The sequence below is a fragment of the Equus quagga genome, chromosome 9 (genome assembly GCF_021613505.1).
Source record: "Equus quagga isolate Etosha38 chromosome 9, UCLA_HA_Equagga_1.0, whole genome shotgun sequence".
NCBI classification, from domain to species: Eukaryota; Metazoa; Chordata; class Mammalia; order Perissodactyla; family Equidae; genus Equus; species Equus quagga.
Window position 1 is genome coordinate 27,410,948 of NC_060275.1, and position 16,980 is coordinate 27,427,927.

Below are 16,980 nucleotides of genomic sequence, written 5' to 3' on the forward strand. Positions count from 1 at the left end.
GGGGCGGCCGGGCGGCCGCGAGAGTGTTTTCAGTTCCGCCTCCCATCGCCCATTCCCCTGTCCCCTCCCAGCCCCTCATCCCATTCGGAAGAGGAAGGAACAAAAGGTCCCGGACCCCCGGCTCTGACGGGGCGGGCCCCGGAGCCGCGGTCCAGGTAAAGCCGGGCGCCCGGCGGGCCCCGGGGCGTGTTTGTGTTGGGCTCGGTCGCCGCGTCACATGGCCCCGGGCTGGGGGCTGGGGTGTGGCGAGGTCGGGGCAGCAGGAGCCCGGCCCCGGGGCGCGGAGCGGCGGGCCGGAGGAAGGGGTCGGCGGCCAGAGCTGCCCGGCCGGCCGGCCCGGGGCGGGGACCCTTTCCCTCCGCGGCCGACGCGCTTGGTAGTTGGTGGTTGTGATTTCCAGAGCCGGAGGGACGGAGCTCTTGTTTCAGGAGTTGTTGGGGAGCCGTGTTAGCCCCGTGCGATACTTTGCTTCCACTTTTGTTTTTTTTTCCTGGTCGTGTAACCTTTGTTAACCGTGTAGTCTCGGGGTCCCGATTGCTCGTGTGTGCTCTGCACAGACACGCACAACGGCTGGTGCTCGGTCGGGAGTCTTCTCTGCTCACTTGTGAAAGTTGCTCCGTGAGTGGAGCCTATTAGTTTTTATCACACGCCTTTAGAAAGCACGCTAATGGATTTCACGTATCTCAGACTTGCTTTTCAAATTTGCAACTTTAATAGTTCTCTCCTGGGGGATGCTGTCCTGGGGTTGGGTATTTTTGTGTTTTACTTACTTAACCCGTATGCGGTTGTGGTTTCCTTTTGATCCTAAACAAAAGAAAAACATACCTAGGTTGGTTTGGTTATTCCTTCCTCTTGACCCTGTAAAAGCGAAATACTACCGGTTTGTTGTGAACCAAGCCTTTATTTAAGAAAACATCTTCAGGTGAAACGCATTTGGGAGTAGCGTTTTCTGTCAGCCGTGTCTTATTTGTTACAGTTTGGAGTATGCTAAATTTTGGTGTTGTAAACTTTTAAAACCACACATGTCAAGTAATTGTTAATGAATAAAGAAATGATCTCGCAAACTTATTTGGAGTGATTCCATCTTTCTAAAAATGGTCCCTGAAATTTGAATTAATTTCCAGAATTCTGAGTGGTTGTGTAATCTTTGTTCCTTTTCAGTTTCTCTCTTCTGATTTCATATGCGTTGAACCTGTACTACAGATTGTAAGGATATTTTTCTTGAGACTAAAAAGATGATAAATTTGCTGTTAGTACCCTGAAAGTACATTTGCTATTATTCTAGTTTTGACCCCCTTTTAAAAAAGTTTTCCTTACGTAGAAGTTTAAGTCAAATAGTTGGATGAAATTTGAGGATTTTTAGCGGGAATAAATAAGTGAAGCAAATATAACAGAGCTGGGAGAAATAACGTAAAATAGATTTCATAAATGTATCGTAGTTTGAGGATTTTTTTCATTTGCTTTAAAAAAAAAAAACATACAGGATATTGATAGAATTTTCTCCACCAAAAGGTCATTTAGCAGACATTTATATTAAACTCAGTAACGGTGATTTTATTTTTAAAGTTCTTTAATTTTTGCCATAAAGTTAGTTGTGGTAGTAAATAAGAATAGTTCAAGTCTGTGGGCATTTGTAAGGTAAGCGCCCCCTTATACTCTTAATGTCAAAATTAATTGAGTTTAAAGTAGTTCATTGACCAATTTTAATTAATGTAATATGATTGGAAACATCTATTTCTGGGCTTTAGTAAGGAATTGCTCTTAGAGCTTGGTTTTTATATTTTGTAGCTATGTCTTCCAAAGTGATTTCTGGTTATAGGTGTTAAACAAAAGTTTGGTTTTTCAGGGTTGTAACTTACCTGTACTTACTCTAAGTGGTTAAATCTCGACACAATCTGTAAGGTTCATGAAATAATAGTCTTGTAAGAAACTGTACAGGGCAATTTCCTGTTGTTTGTGGCTTGTCAGGCTTGGTATGTGTTTCAACTCTTAAGAAAGAATTTGGGGATGGTTGTGTATATTTCAGCAGAAATTCCCTTTAATAGGAACAAAGGTTGTTTCTGCTTCAAGATGGGAAAAGGTCCCCTTTTCATTTTCATATTGTAAATACTGGAATCGTGTTGCTATAATCTTGTTACTTCACAATGGGCAAAAACACATGAGTGAAAAACACTCTAGCTGCATAACCTGCTGATGAAAGACCTATTGAATTTTTACATTTTGCAAATATTTTCAGTTTTGGCTTTGTAAAGGTCTGAAAGCTCTCCTTATTCTTGTTTGGTTTTGATTCTGTTGGTTTTGTACTTTGGGATTCCAAAGGCCTCGTTTTGTAGCAGCTTTTTTATACAGGTGTTTTTGTAATGCATATAAAAGCTGTATTTAGTGCAGTCTGGCAGATGGAGGTTTATTCATATTCTTGGGACAAGAGTCATTTTTAGAGGATGGAGAAGGGCATGTCTTTTAGATTCCTTGTCTTTTGATGGGAGTAGAGGAGCCATTTTTAAGCTCTTAGTTTCTGTAAGAGGAAAGATGTTTTCCACTAAGTATTGCAAGGCTATGTTAGAAAATGTGAAATGTAAAGATTTCAAAACCAATTCAGGAGAGGGTATGCATTTAGTCAACAAATAACTTCTATTTATTGAATAAGTTGCATTTATTCATCCAAAAAGCCTTTGCTGTGAGAGGCCCTGGACTAGGCAATAAAATATGTGACAGGGAACAAGTATACCCCTGTTCCTTAATAGAATTAGAAAAGTGGAGACTCCTCGTATCTCCTGCCCTGTCTTCCAATGTTTAGAGTAAGAAAATCATGTTAGTGTGTATCTTGAGGGAGCTGGTAATACGTTACTGAGCCAGTTCCTAAAGTGTGCTTCCATTGCTTTCTGTCAGATGTAGAGGACAGTGTCACTGGGAACAATCCGTGTATTTTGGGAGGGAACTTGTCACCATTTTTGCACACTCTCTACAGATTAAAGATGTGGCCAGTCTTTCAGAAATGCGTTTCTTGCCGAACAGATGAACACTTGTAGAGCTAAGCTTAGTTTGGCCTTAGTTTGATTATTCATTGTCCTTTAACTAGAGAAACTGATTAGGGAAAGAAAGCAAATCTGAGTCAGGTTCCAATGAAAGAATCAGAAATAAAGCGTGAAAACAGTTAGCTAAACCGGGATTAAGAATTGGGCCGTAATCTCCTGTAGCGGAAAGGCCATGCGTTTTGGAGTCAGAGACTAGGTTAATAGTCGGTTTCTCAGTTACTGTATTGGGCAAATTACCTAACTCCTGAGCCTTGGTGTTCTAACTGAAAATGGAGGTATTCGTACCTACCTCTTAAGGTTGTTGCAAGGATTAAGGGACCATAATTCAAGTACCTAGAACATTGCCTCAGACATAAGGGTCCTCCCAGATGATCTCTTCTCTTCCTCTCTTCTAGTTTTGGCTTTCAGTTTTCTTTCTAATCTGGGTGATTTGCCTACACTCTTATCCTTGGCATATTATTAAATGCATTTGAGAACCAGACACTAAGCGCAAAAGGCTGAGGGTAGCCAAATTGTCCAAGTCCATACCTTAAAGCTCTCATAGTCATGGGAGAGCCGTGGAGACTCTCAATCAGAAGCTGTTGGTGTTTATTTCAAATATTTCCAACAAGCAAAATTATCTGGCTTCTAAACCCAGAGTAGATTAGAAACAAGTAGATTGTGGGTAATGTGGGAGGTTAAGGGGAGTGTAGTGGGGGATGGGGGAGGAGGATGGGGAACTGTTAGCCTACTGTCTATTGTAAGAAAAAACAGATAACAGCCTGGTGAGGATAATAGAGATAATCTACAAGACACAAAAACAAATCAGAGCCCAGCTAGCATGTCTGGGACCATTCAGTGCAGGACCAGACCTGAAAGCAGAGTAATGAATGTTCATCAATTAATTTAAATCATGTTTGGGAAAAATCTTTTTAAGAGTGCTGTAATCTACGTAATATACTCTTAGTTTGTCATTCAGGATGATTAACAAGTATTCTTAAAGGGGTAGAGCATTGTGCATATCAGATGACTTATTTCATGAAAGATCCACAGTACCTATTATGACCAAGATGTTTTTCATTGGTTTTGCCATTCAGAGAGCCACAATTCCAGACCGAAAAGCCTTTTGTGCTAGGCCAGTAGTAAAGAAAGGTGATCTAAATGGTGTGGCACCTCATACCACACCTTTCCTTCAGAGTAAGTCATTCTTTTTGTCACTCTCTGAGAGTGTCATGTAAAACTTCACTCAGGCTTTGACATAGAGTGTGCTAGAGATTTCTAGGACCGAACCAGTGTGGACAGCTAGTCTGTCTGTTAAGGGCTTCTTGCCTCTTATATGTGACGTCTACCCAATATTAGCCTGAATGATTTTTGGGGGATCCTCTTCCTTCCTCCCTCAGAGTTACTTTCTCAACTATCTACTCCATCAAATATTAATTGGCGACCCTGTAATATATAACCTTGGTTATTAAAAAAAAGGATTTTTTTTTTTTTTACCAATAGTACAAAAGTAATCCTTTTTTGTTTAAAAATCCACAGAGACCTATCGCTTGTCTCTCGTCAATTTTGATCATTTCTCTGGATTGACGTAATTGTGATGTATTCAGTAAGGACATATTTGAATGCTGATTCTAGATATACAGCTCAGGGGTAGCTCTCAGCTTCAATTTCTGTAATTTCATGTAGGGAGAATGTAATTTTGCCAAGCCAGGCTTTGGTTTGTCCAGATAGCCAGAAATATTAGGGTAATTCTGTGACTTACATACTTGTGTATTCTAGAGTGCGTGGGTCTCCTTTAGTTCAGTGGGTTCCTCTTAAATGTAACTGAGCCACGCTGATAGGACAGGTGCCTAGTGATTTACATCTGTTTTTAGGTTTGTACTCTTAAAACAGAAATCCTAAAGTGATTCATTCTTACTGAAATTTGTGAGTTTACTATGCAGTTGTCACTAATTCTTCCAAGTAGTTCTGTAATTTTTCAAAATCTGGAATTATTTTGGCCTCCAGACCTAGAGCAGTGGAAAGTGAATGTAGACTTTAGTTGCAGTCTGTTCAGTACACATGTCCAGTTTGCATCTGAAAAGCTGTATTTCCTTGAATAATCTACACTGCCCTCTCTCTCCCTCCTTTTCCTTCTAGGGGGAAGGGCGTAGTTTCAGGTTTAATGTATTTAGTTAGTAAGGAAGAATAATCTTGGGGGAGCCGCTGGAAGTTCATCAAGTTCATTACCTTGAGTCTTTTAATTCAAAAAAGACTCTTGATCTGAGGAAGTAGCACCGTAAACATGTGATTTTGTTATTTGCCTGTGTTTAAAGTATGTTTTCATACGCTGGTTCAGCTTCTTCCAGAAATTCTATAAAGAGGTGATGGTTAAAGTCTTGTCAATATTAAGGAAATGTTCGCTCTTGGTCACATCTTTCATTGCAAGATGTGGAGTGGTGAATCTGATTTGCAAAGTTCGCAGAATAAACTTCTGTTAAATGGTGCAGTGCAAGCTGGGCCCATGAGCTTTCTCCCTTGATTTGAATAAACTATGGAAACTTTTTTGTAGGCTAGAGATGCTTTATCTGTGGCAGTGAATGCAAATTTGCCATGTTTAGACCAACCTTTTACTTCATAGACAGGTGGTTAGACTGTAGTTCATGTCAGCTGGCCAATTAAACTTTTCTTTATAAGGTGTTTTAAGTATCAGAAGGGTCTAACTTTGTCCTTAGGTTTGTGCGTTGGCCGTTTCTACTCTAAACCAGTAGTTTTCAAACTTAAAGCATGCACACACACACCTGTGCACACAACAGCAACCAGAAGGCTCTCAGAAAAAAAAGACAACATCATGCAGAATCTCGAAATATAAGGGGAATGAGCAGTTGCTGAAGCCCTGCCTGCTCAGTTTTCCTCTCATTCTTACCTCCAGGAAGCCTTGGGTGCTCCACACGGGAATAACAGATCTTAGAGAAGAATCTTTGCTGTAGACCTGTGCTCTTCAATATAGTAGATGCTAGCCACATATGGCCACTTAGCACTTAAAATATGGCCACTGTGACTGGGGAAATGAATGTTAAATTTAATTTTAATCTAATAGAAAGTTCTCTTGGACACTGCTACTCTAGACTTGGCTTTGATTGCCCTTCTACACTCTGATGACTCTGCCCACTTGATGTGGCCGTAAGTTGCTGCTTCAGCAGAGGGTCAGGGCAGACTCTAGGAATCTGAAGGGCAGTCGGAGTACTGAATATTTGTGCTGATTTGAGCCTGGGCCTGTGAAGTCTCCTGATAGATGGATGCTTTTTTATAATCTGGGAATCATAAGCCTCCAGTGTGTAAGTTTATGTTTACAAGCTGATTATGGAACTGTAGATTCCACACAACTCGTTAAAGGTGAAAGGAATATAACTCAAGTAAGGAACAGATCATCTCAGGGCCAGCCAATGTGGTGTAGTGGCTAAGTTTGCGTGCTCTACTTCGGTGGCTGAGGGTTTGCCAGTCTGCATCCTGGGCACGGACCTACACACTGCTCCTCAAGCCATGCTGTGACAGCATCCCACATAGAGGAACTAGAAGGACTTAAAACGAGGATATACAACTATGTCCTGGGGCTTTGGGGAGAAAAAAAAAAAAGAGGAAGATTGGCAACAGATGTTAACTCTGAGCCGATCTTCCTGACAAAAAAAGAGCAGATAGTGTCTTTACACACCAGTCCCTATATAATGTGGACTTTAACTGAACTAATGACCTACTTTTAGGGTTAAATTCAAGCTCTAGCATTAGGTTTTAACAGTCCATAAAATTGAACACATGAATGTTTCCTATTTGCTTTTGTTTAAAAGGGATGTTACCCATCGTTCTCCATGGGGCTAACTTAGTTTCTAATTGGCAGTGTCTTTTACTAGCTTACAACTTTGGAAAAAAGCATGGTTACAGTGAGAATTGAGAAATCTGTTTTTTTAAAAAATGTTTTTGTGTATTTTTATTCTTTTTAATGTTTTCTATTGTCCTGATTTTTTTTTTTTTTTACTTAAAACACTTGTAAAAATCCAGGTTATAAGTAATCTGCTTTTTTCTCTACCTTTTGTGATACTTGTTTGAACACAGATTGCCAAAAATCTAAGTGCTATAAAATCTAGTGATTTTATACTATTTCCAGTGAGACCCTAGGTGTTCTTATGAGGCAGCACCATCACATTTCAAGTATTTTATGTTGAAATATCTAACTTGATTTTATTGTGAAATAAAAATTCATATAAGTATTTGGGGAATATTTTGTACTTGCATTTTGAGGATATTGAAATCTACATTTGCTTTCTATATTTAATCACTTCTGTTGTTCTAGACATGAACATTGTGAAGTGTTTTTTGCCACTCTTTTTCATATTCCCCTTCCCACTGTCCTCTCAGAAATCATAGGTGAATTCTGAACTGCCAAGTTCAGCAGTTTTTTTCCCCCCTCACTTTATGTTACTACTTTATTCAGCATTTGCCATTATTGACTATGCTTTATATGGATTTCTCGAAATCACACAAACAGACCTGCTAGTACAGACACAGATTAGGTCCATTCCTTCTGCTACAAATGTTTGATAAAATGTAAGACTTGTTTTTTCTTATGTATATTGTTGATTTAGAGAGGAAGGGAGAGAGGGAGAGAAAAGTCCCTGGGTGCCAGAAACAGAAAAATCAGTCACTGTTAAGGAAAAGCTAACCTTGGGGAATTTACTAGATAAGAATCTAGTAGCTGGGGATGGGGTTGTAAAGCCATTCAGGGTAGGGAGCTATAACTCTGGGGACTGTATGCTAAAAAAAATTTAATAATATGAAAACTTTCTTGATATCATTGAAACATCTGTGGCCTCTGGGAAAAACAAGCCTCAAACCTCTCTGTGGAGGAACTAGAAGAACACTAGTCTTTACAGATGGACTTAAGTATCTCCTGAAGGCCAAGCAGGGTAAATGAAAAGCAGACACCAGCTAGATGTAGTTGGTGTTTTTTTTTTTAATGGGTAATACCTTATTGTAATTTTAAATTCAAAAGGTACAGGAGGATATGTGGTGAAAAGTCTCTTTGTCAGCTTCTACTTTGCCACCCAGTTGCCTTTCCAAAGGCAAGTAGCATTACTTAAGGTTTTTGTGTATCATTCCAGAGATTTTACGCATATATGAGCAACTTTGTGCTTTTAGTGCAAATGATCATATATGTTACTTAATAATGCATCTTGTAGATTATTCCACGTTAGTACATAATGAGTGCCTTTTTACTTTTTCTTTTGGTTGCACAATGTTCTTTTCTTTGGATGTATATAATGTAGTTCATCAGTCCTCTATTGATGGACATTTAGGTTGTTTCTAGTCTTGTGTTAACAGTGCTGTGACAAATAACTTTGTTTATACATCATTATACGCATGTGTAAGAGATTTCTAGAAGTAGGTCAAAGGATATCTACATTTGCTTATTTATTTTAGGGAATGTACTTTATTCATTTTTTTAACTAGGTAAATACATGGACATGGTACAAAATTCAAAAGGAACAAAGTGGTAAATAATGAAAAGTCTCCTGCAGATCTCCTGCCTCCTGCTATCCAGTTCGTCTTTCCAGAAATGTAACCACTGTCCGTAGCTTCTTGTGTCTTCTTCTAGAGCTGTTCTGTACAATACATACATATGAGAATTCCTCTCAGACAGGTTTTTTTTTTCTTCTGCATTGTAATCTGTAGGATCAGAAATCTCTTGCTAAGATGTTGGTTAAAAAGAGAGGTACCAGGCTGTTCTTTATTATCTCATTCACTCTCAACCATGTACCACGTACGGTGATCATTGTGGGTCTCATCATTGAAAGTCTTGCTTCTGTTGACTTTTATGATGTTTGTTCACTTTGGAGAGAAGCCTTGGCTACGTGTTTTTGAACCTGCTCCAGTTTGCACTGGTTGCCTCTGCACCTAATACACAGCAGTCATCCTGGGATCCGTTTTACTATCAGCTTAGGAGGTTCCTTCATCTTTCTTGCTCTCCCTCCTTTTGATGAAACATATCCTTCAGGACTTGAGAGAGAGCGTGTGGGGTAAATATTTGGAGATGTTACCTTTATTCTGTCCTGGTTGGGTAATAGAATTCTAGGTTGGAAGTAATTTTCTTTTCAGAATTATGAAGGCATTGCTCTCTTGACTTCATTTACAGTGTTACTGTTGAGAAAACCAAAGCCATTCTGATTCTTTCCTATATGATCTGTTTTTTTCTCCCTGGAGATTTCAGGCTCTTTCTTTGTCTTCCACATTCTGAAGTTTCACAGCTACAGGCCTTGATGTGCGTGTGTTTTCATCCATTGTCCTGGGATCTTGATGGGCCCTTTCAACCTGGAAACTCCCCATCTTTCTGTTCAGAGGATATTTCTTGATTTCTTTCATCACCCCCCCGGACATCAGACATCATCTGATGTCTTTCTGAAAGTCCTGTTTGGACGTTGGACTTCCTCAACTGGTCCTCCAATTTTCTTCACTTTTCTCTCCTATTTTCCATCTTTCTTTTCTGTTTTCTGGAAGATTTCCTCTACTTTATCTTCCAGCTCTTCTATTGATTTTCTCTCCCCCATTTCTGCGATCAGGAGCTATCAAGTCGTCTAAGAGCCCTTCTTTTATTCTTTGAATGTTCGCTTTGTAAAGCATGCTGCTCTTGCTCCAGGGTTGCTAGATCTTATTTCTCTGGCTATATTGATAATGTTTACAATGTTTCCTTTCTCGGTATAGTCACACATTTCTTGAAGTTGCATTTCTCTCTTTTTTGCTTGCCATTTTTCCTCAGATAATCAAAGTAATCTTTGGTTACGAAGGTTGGGGTCTAAAAAGCTGATCGGAAACGAAGCCTGTGGGTGAGCCTTGTCTCCTTTCAGTTTCACTGTAGAGTGATCTGAGTGGGCTATTTGTTGGTAAACTCTCAATATTAGTGTCTGTGGGTCTTTCCTCCTGGGTTGGTCAGGTACCCCAGAGAGGAGTCTTGATCTGACTAACTGGGTAAAGGTCTGGCTGCTTGTGTATTGGGAGCCACGACCCAAAGGAGGAAGGGGGTTGGGGAGTCTGTGTTTAGTGTGCAGCATGCTCGTGTTCATTTACTCCCTCTCGTCTTCTAGTGGTACTCAGGCCACCTCCTAGTCCAGGGAGACTGTTTTACTCTCTGCTGAGAAGAAACATTTAGTCTTCTGGAGGGAGAGAGGAGCAGTTACCAGTGCTACAGAGTCGGGGAGCGGATCTGGGGATTGACTGCTTTCAGATGGCTCTTCACTCAATCTTGCCTGTTTGTCTCCTTTGCCCTCCTGGCCTTCAGTTCCAGGTGGGGGAAATGACTGGTGCTGTCTGTTACTTAACTTTTTGAGGACTCTGCTGTGTAAATCAGGACGTTTCCCCACAGCTAGCCTAGACTTAGTAGTCTCTGATCTGTTCACAGTTAGTCCTCATTCATCCGTTTTCCAGTTATCAAAATTTTCCTTGTTTTCTCCTGACTCTTCTCCCTATCCTCAAGAGATTGTCTTTTCTTTTTTAATTCCTTTATTATGGTTTTTAATAGGCTGTTCTCTTCACCTGCAACCCACTGATTAAAGTTTCCATTGAAACAATTTTAAGGATAACCCTCTGAAAGAATTGTAATAGAATGTGTAACTCCAGGTCAGTAGGGATGAGGAGGTGGAAATTGAGAAAATTTGATTGGGGCTGGCCTGGTGGCATAGTGGTTAAATTCACCGTGCTCTGTTTCATGACCGCTTTGGTTCCCAGGCATGGACCTACACCACTTGTCATTGGCCATGCTGTGATAGCAACCCACATACAAAATAGAGGAAGATTGGCAAGAGGTATCTTCCTCAGCAAAAAAAAAAAAAAAAAAAAAGATCATTCTAGTAGAAGTCAGGAAAAAAGAAGCAAAGAAAATGCATAGGAATTAGAAAACATGAAATAAGATGATAGAAAATAATCTTAAACATTTCCATAAATCCAATGCATAATTTTACGTTAAGCTTGCTAGTTAAAGGAGAATGAAAACTTTAAAAAAAAATCCAACTAAATGCTTTTTATTAGTAGACATATCTAAAAGTATGATGTCATGGTTTCAAAGTAAAGGATGAAAAAAGATATACTAGATATAATCTATGTTTTAGTCCATTCTGGCTGCTGTAACAATTCCATAGACTAGGTGGCTTGTAAACAGAAATTTATTTCTCACAGTTCTCTAGGCTGGCAGGGCCAGGTTCAAGGTGCCAGCAGATTTGGTGTCTGGTGAGGGTTTGCTTCCTACTTCATGGACAGCTGTCTTTTTGCTCTAACCTTACCTGGCAGAAGGGGTCAAGGGACTTCCCTGGGGTCTCTTTTATAAGGGCACTAATCCCGTTCATGAGGGCTTCACTCTCATGGCCTCATCACCTCCCAAAGGCCCCACCTCCACATACCATTACATTGGGGATTAGGTTTTGCCCTATGAATTTCAGTGGGCGGGAGGGGGCACATGTGGGGACACAAATATTCAGTCTATAGTAATCTGTATGGTAAAATTGGCAGAATTACAAGGATAAATAAAAAAATGTATAATCATAGAAGGAGATTTTGATACACCTCAGTAATTTAAGAAAAGATAGATAAAAATATCATAAGGCTATACAGGATTGGGAAGGTGCAATTAGCAAGCGTGCAGCAATTACGGAGGATGTATTTTCAAGTGCCCATTGAATTTTGCAAAAATTGGTTATGTACTAGACCTCGAAGCAAGTGTTGGCAAATTTCTAAGAATTTTAATTTCTAAGAATTTTTACCTTACAAATCACATCCTTGGACCCTAGTGCAATTAAGTTAGAAACATAACAAGAGGATAGCAACTCCCAAATCCATAGTTGTATACTGAAGAACATATTTCTAAATTCATGGGATGAAGAACAACTCATAAAAATTAGAAAATGTTTACAGAATAGTGAAAAAAACACTGCCTATCAAAACAGATAGAACAAAAGTTCATTTGTCTATCTGGGAAACTTAGAACCTTAGATGTTTATTAGTAAAGAACTGAAAATTAATGAGTTAACTATACAAGGTAATGAGTTAGAAAAAAATCAATGTAATGAGTTAGAAAAAGGAAGGAAATAAAGTTGAGAAACTTTAATTAAAAAAAAAATAGAATGGATCAACTAAACCAAAGGTGCTAAGTTGAAAAGACTAAGTTTGCCAAGATTGATAGAGGAGAAGAAAGAAGGCACAAATGTTAGAAATGAAAAAGGGATACAACTGCAGACAAACTGAGGTTTTAAAACTAAGAACACTGTGACCAGCTTTTTGCCTTTAAATTTGAAAACAGGTAGAATGGACAATTTCTAGCAAAATTAATTGGTTCAAGGATAAGAAACTTGATTAGATTATAATTTAAAGATTTAAATTCATAGAAATCTACCTCACCAAAATAAAATTAAATAAAAATCCTAAAACAAAAAACCCCAAGTGAAAACCCCACATGGGCAAGTTCTGCAAAACATATGAAGAATCAGTAATTCCAGTCTTATACAAGATATCATAGAAAACAGAAAAAATTATTTTGCTAGGCTGCTGTAATCTTGAGACCCCGGAAGTGTAGGATGAGAAGGGAAACACATAGGCCACCTCTCGTTAATGAACATGGCAGTAAACATTTTTGGTAAAATGTTAGTATTTGCTCAAAACCAAAATATCATGACTAATTAGGGTTTGTCTCAGGAATGTAAAGATGATTAAACAGAAAACCCATGAATGAGATTCATCACATTAACACCGAAGGAGAAAGCCATATGATAATCTCGATGGGTAAAGGGAAAAAAGCATATGATAAAATTCAGTACTCATTCTTGACAAAAATTCTTAGAAAACTGGGAATATTAGAGAACTTAGTTAATTTGAATAAAGGGTGCTGTTAAAAAAACAGGCACAGAAGTGTACTTAAGGCGTGATTCCAATTATGTGAATTTCTAGAACAAGTAAAATTACTTTGATAGAAATGAGATTAGTAATTGCCTGGGGTGAAGAGGATAGATTGACTGAAAAAGACACAGGGAAACTTTCTGGGGTAATGGAAATGTTCTATGTCTTGGTTGGGATGATGTTTACATGGACATACATGTGTGAGAACTCATTGAACTGTATGTTTGACATCTGTGCATTTTATTGTATGTAATCTATGCCTCAGTAAAGTTGCTTTTAAAAAGTCAATATATAAAAACCAATGCATTTCTATGTACCAGCAGCAGACAAAATTTACGTTTAAAAAAGCCATCGTTTAAAACAGCCACTACAAAATACGTAGGAAAAAATAAAACAAAAACATGTGGGACCTTAATAGAGAAAATTATGAGACCTGTATAATTCAAATTAAAAGAAGATATGCTTGTGTTTATGAATGGAAGACAGTATCATAAATGTCAGGGTTTTTTCCTCACTTATTTATAAATTCAGTGTCATTCCAGTTAAAATCCCAGGAGGTAAAAGAGAATTCACTTTATCAGATACCAAGACACATTCTGTAGCTTTGATGGTTAAGGCATGATGGTATTTGCTTCAGATATAGACTAATGGAGGAAAAACAAAGCCCAGAAAGACAAGTAGCATTGTAGTCACTAAAGAGAAGATTCAATATATGGCAGTGGTGTACTTGGTTATCTCTGTTGGGGAGGAGAAGGTACCTACCTCACACCATACACAGGAATAAATTACAAGTATGAAAAGCAAAACTTTATACTTTATGACTTTTAAAAGATGACAGCATATGGAAGGATTTTTAAGAAAGTACAAATGGGGCCGGCCTGGTGGTGCAGCGGTTAAGTGCCCACATTCTGCTTTGACCGCCCGAGGTTTGCCCGTTTGGATCCTGGGTGTGGACATGGCACCGCTTGGCACACCATTCTGTGGTAGGTGTCCCACATATAAAGTGGAGGAAGATGGGCACAGATGTTAGCTCAGGGCCAGTCTTCCTTGGAAAAAAGAGGAGGGTTGGCAGGAGTTAGCTCAGGGCTAATCTTCCTCAAAAAAAAAAAAAAAAAAAGGACAAATGTATGTATTATATAAGCATAATATAAGATTTAAAATATTGATAAATTTCAGCACGTTAAAGTGACATACTTAAGTATAAAAAGGGCCATCAGAAGTCAGTTGCTGGGTGAAGATATTTGTGGCATATGTAATTAACAAAAGATTATTATCCAGACTATATAAATAATTCCTGTGAATTAAGAAGAAGATGGTGAATGTGAACGAATGATTCAGAGAAATAGAATCCTGAAAGTCAATAAGCATGAAAATATTCTCAAACTGCTTAGAGGTCAGGCAAGTGCAGACCATCACCGACCCTCTGTGTTGCACCCATCCTTTCGGCAAAAGTTCGAGGGACCAAAAAAGTCAAGTGTTGGTGATATTTGGTGAAATAGGAACTCATACTTTGCTGGTGGGAGTGACAGTTGGTACATCGATGTTGACAGTACTTGGTAAAGTTGTATATGTGCATGTCCTACGCAGCATTTCCATTCCTTGCTGTATGTCCTCAGGAGGTGACTTTCATATGTTTTTAACAGACCCATGGTGGGAAATATATTTTACGTGTGACAAACACTGACTTAAAATTTTTGAAATAATTAAATGTACACTGTTTTCTACTATAATTTGTTTATTTTTCTCTATTAGTTTTATTATCTATTTTTTGTCGCTCCTATTTTTTCTTTTTCTTTTTTAAAGATATTTCTCACTGTCAGCTACATTGATTTCATGTTCACTAGTGATTCATGAGCCTCAATTTAGAGAAATAGAGAGTAACATGGTAAAATGTCTTAGTTAGTGTGTGTATTGTATTACATTGCAGTGTAAAATGTGTTTCTCATTTCGGGGCTTCCTTTTTGATCAAGAAGTTTGAAAGTTTCTCCCCTTGAAGAACTCTCACATACATATAAGAAGATATGCACCAGACTACTCCTGGCAGTTTGTGAGAGTGGAAGATTGGAAACAACCTAGATAGTCATGAAAAGGAGAATGGACTGTGAACTGTGATAGAGTCACATGCTGGAATGCTATATGACAGCTAAAATGAATGAGCTAGAGTTGAGGATTATATATGTATCAGCATGGATAGTTATAATACGAAGTGAAAAAAGCAAAGTGACAAGAACAGTATTAAAGTTTCCTATAAATTTTGGGTTTTTTTGAGGAAGATTAGCCCTGAGCTAATATCTGCTGCCAATCCTCCTCTTTTTGCTGAGGAAGACTGGCCCTGAGCTAACATCCATGCCCATCTTCCTCTACTTTGTATGTAGGATGCCTGCCACAGCATGGCTTGACAAGCCGTGCATAGGTCTGCACCCAGGGTCCGAACCAGCGAACCCTGGGCTGCTGAAGCAGAACTTGCACACTTAACCATTGCACCACCAGGCTGGCCCCCATATAAATTTTTTAAATGTGTGAAACTTTATTGTGTGGATACAATATATAGCAAAATCGTTAAGTGACCATGGGGGAAAGTCTTCATTGTGGTTATCTCCGAGAAGCAAGAGGGAGGGGAATGGGGGATTAGAAAGGTGAGGTATACATGGGGAATTCAGCTGTATCCATCTGTCATGTCTTAAATCTTGTCAAATACTGCAGAATGCTAAGAGTTGGCAGAGCTGGATGGGGGGGCCCAAGGGTGTTTTAATATATTTTTTGTATGACTGAAATACTTAATTTTTTAAAACATCTCATTCACAGTAAAACCCAGTATAGCTGGAGGAATGAGTAAGTTTAGCAAACTGTGAGACCTTTATGGAGAAAATTATGTAACTTATTGATGGTTAAAAGTCTAAAGTGAAACAACTCCTTTTCATAAACAGGAATACTCAGTGTTATAAATATGTCAGTTCTTCACAAATTAATACAAATTCATTGCATTTCCAGTCAAAATTCTACAGGGTTTTGGTGGAACGTGACAAACTACACTTAAAATAACTGACATAAATTGGAAAAATAAGGAGGGAGTCTCACTGTGCAGATATCAAGACTTACTAGAAAACAGTAATTAAAATTCTGTGATATTGGTGTAGGTAGGAATAAGTACCTTTTGATGAACAACTACTGTGTATGGGTGTGAGAGCTGGACCGGGAAGAAAGTGGGCAGGAAGGAAGTTGGTTAGTTTGAAATATGGTATTGGAGGAGAGCTCTGCAGATCCTCTGGACCGCCAGAAAGATGAGGTGGGTCCCAGAGCAAATTAAGCCTGAACTGTCGCTGGAGGCACAAATGGTAAAACTGGGGCCGTCTTCCTTTGAGCACGTCATGAGACGGCAGGATTTTTGAGAAAAGATGATAATGCTGGGAAAAGGAGAAGGCAACAGGAAGAAGGAAGACCAAGTATGAGATGAGTTGACTAAAAAGGAAGCCATGGACATGAGTCTACGGAAGCCCGGTAGGGCTGTTGAGGACAGGACGCTGTGCATCGCTCTCTGTGGTCGCCAGGAGGCAGAGCCGACTTGACAGCATGTAACAGTGAGCAAGTACACCAATGAACAGAATGTCAAACCCACAGTCAGACGTTTATTTATAAGGACTTGTATGTGACGGGAGTGGCATTATGAATTATTAAAAGAATAAACAAATGGTACTGATAAAATAGGCTATCCTTACATGAGATGTTTAGATCACTCTCACCACTTAAAAACAAATTCCTGATGTATTAGGTACATAAATGTGAAAAGCAAAAAAACTAAAATGTCTACAGGAATATTTAGGGGGAATATCTTTCACATCAGAGTATTCGTGCCTCAGATTCCTCATTTGTGAATAGTGGTACCTGCCCCTCTTGATTAAATGAGTGAGTGCTTACCTGACTCTTGGACAGGTGTGTCGTGTCATAGAGTAAGCACTGGATAAAATGTTTCCTCCTGTATTTTGGGGCAGAGAGGGATTCTTTTAAAAAGAGCAAAGTTATGTCGTAAAAGACTTTAAGTATAAATTTGTATATTCTA

At 38.9% G+C, this 16,980-nt stretch overlaps 1 protein-coding gene across 4 annotated transcripts in view; it reads left to right on the plus strand.

The window, feature by feature from the left end:
- Window positions 1-16,980, plus strand: part of SMAD2 (SMAD family member 2) — a 79,645-nt gene that overhangs the window by 782 nt on the left and 61,883 nt on the right. Inside the window, exon 1 of one of the 4 annotated variants that reach the window (XM_046671225.1) lies at window positions 9-155. The exons of the other annotated variants lie outside the window; for them this stretch is intronic. The gene's annotated coding sequence lies outside the window, so the exon portion shown is untranslated. Of the gene's footprint in view, window positions 1-8; window positions 156-16,980 lie in introns of those variants that run through there. 4 annotated transcript variants of the gene reach the window in all.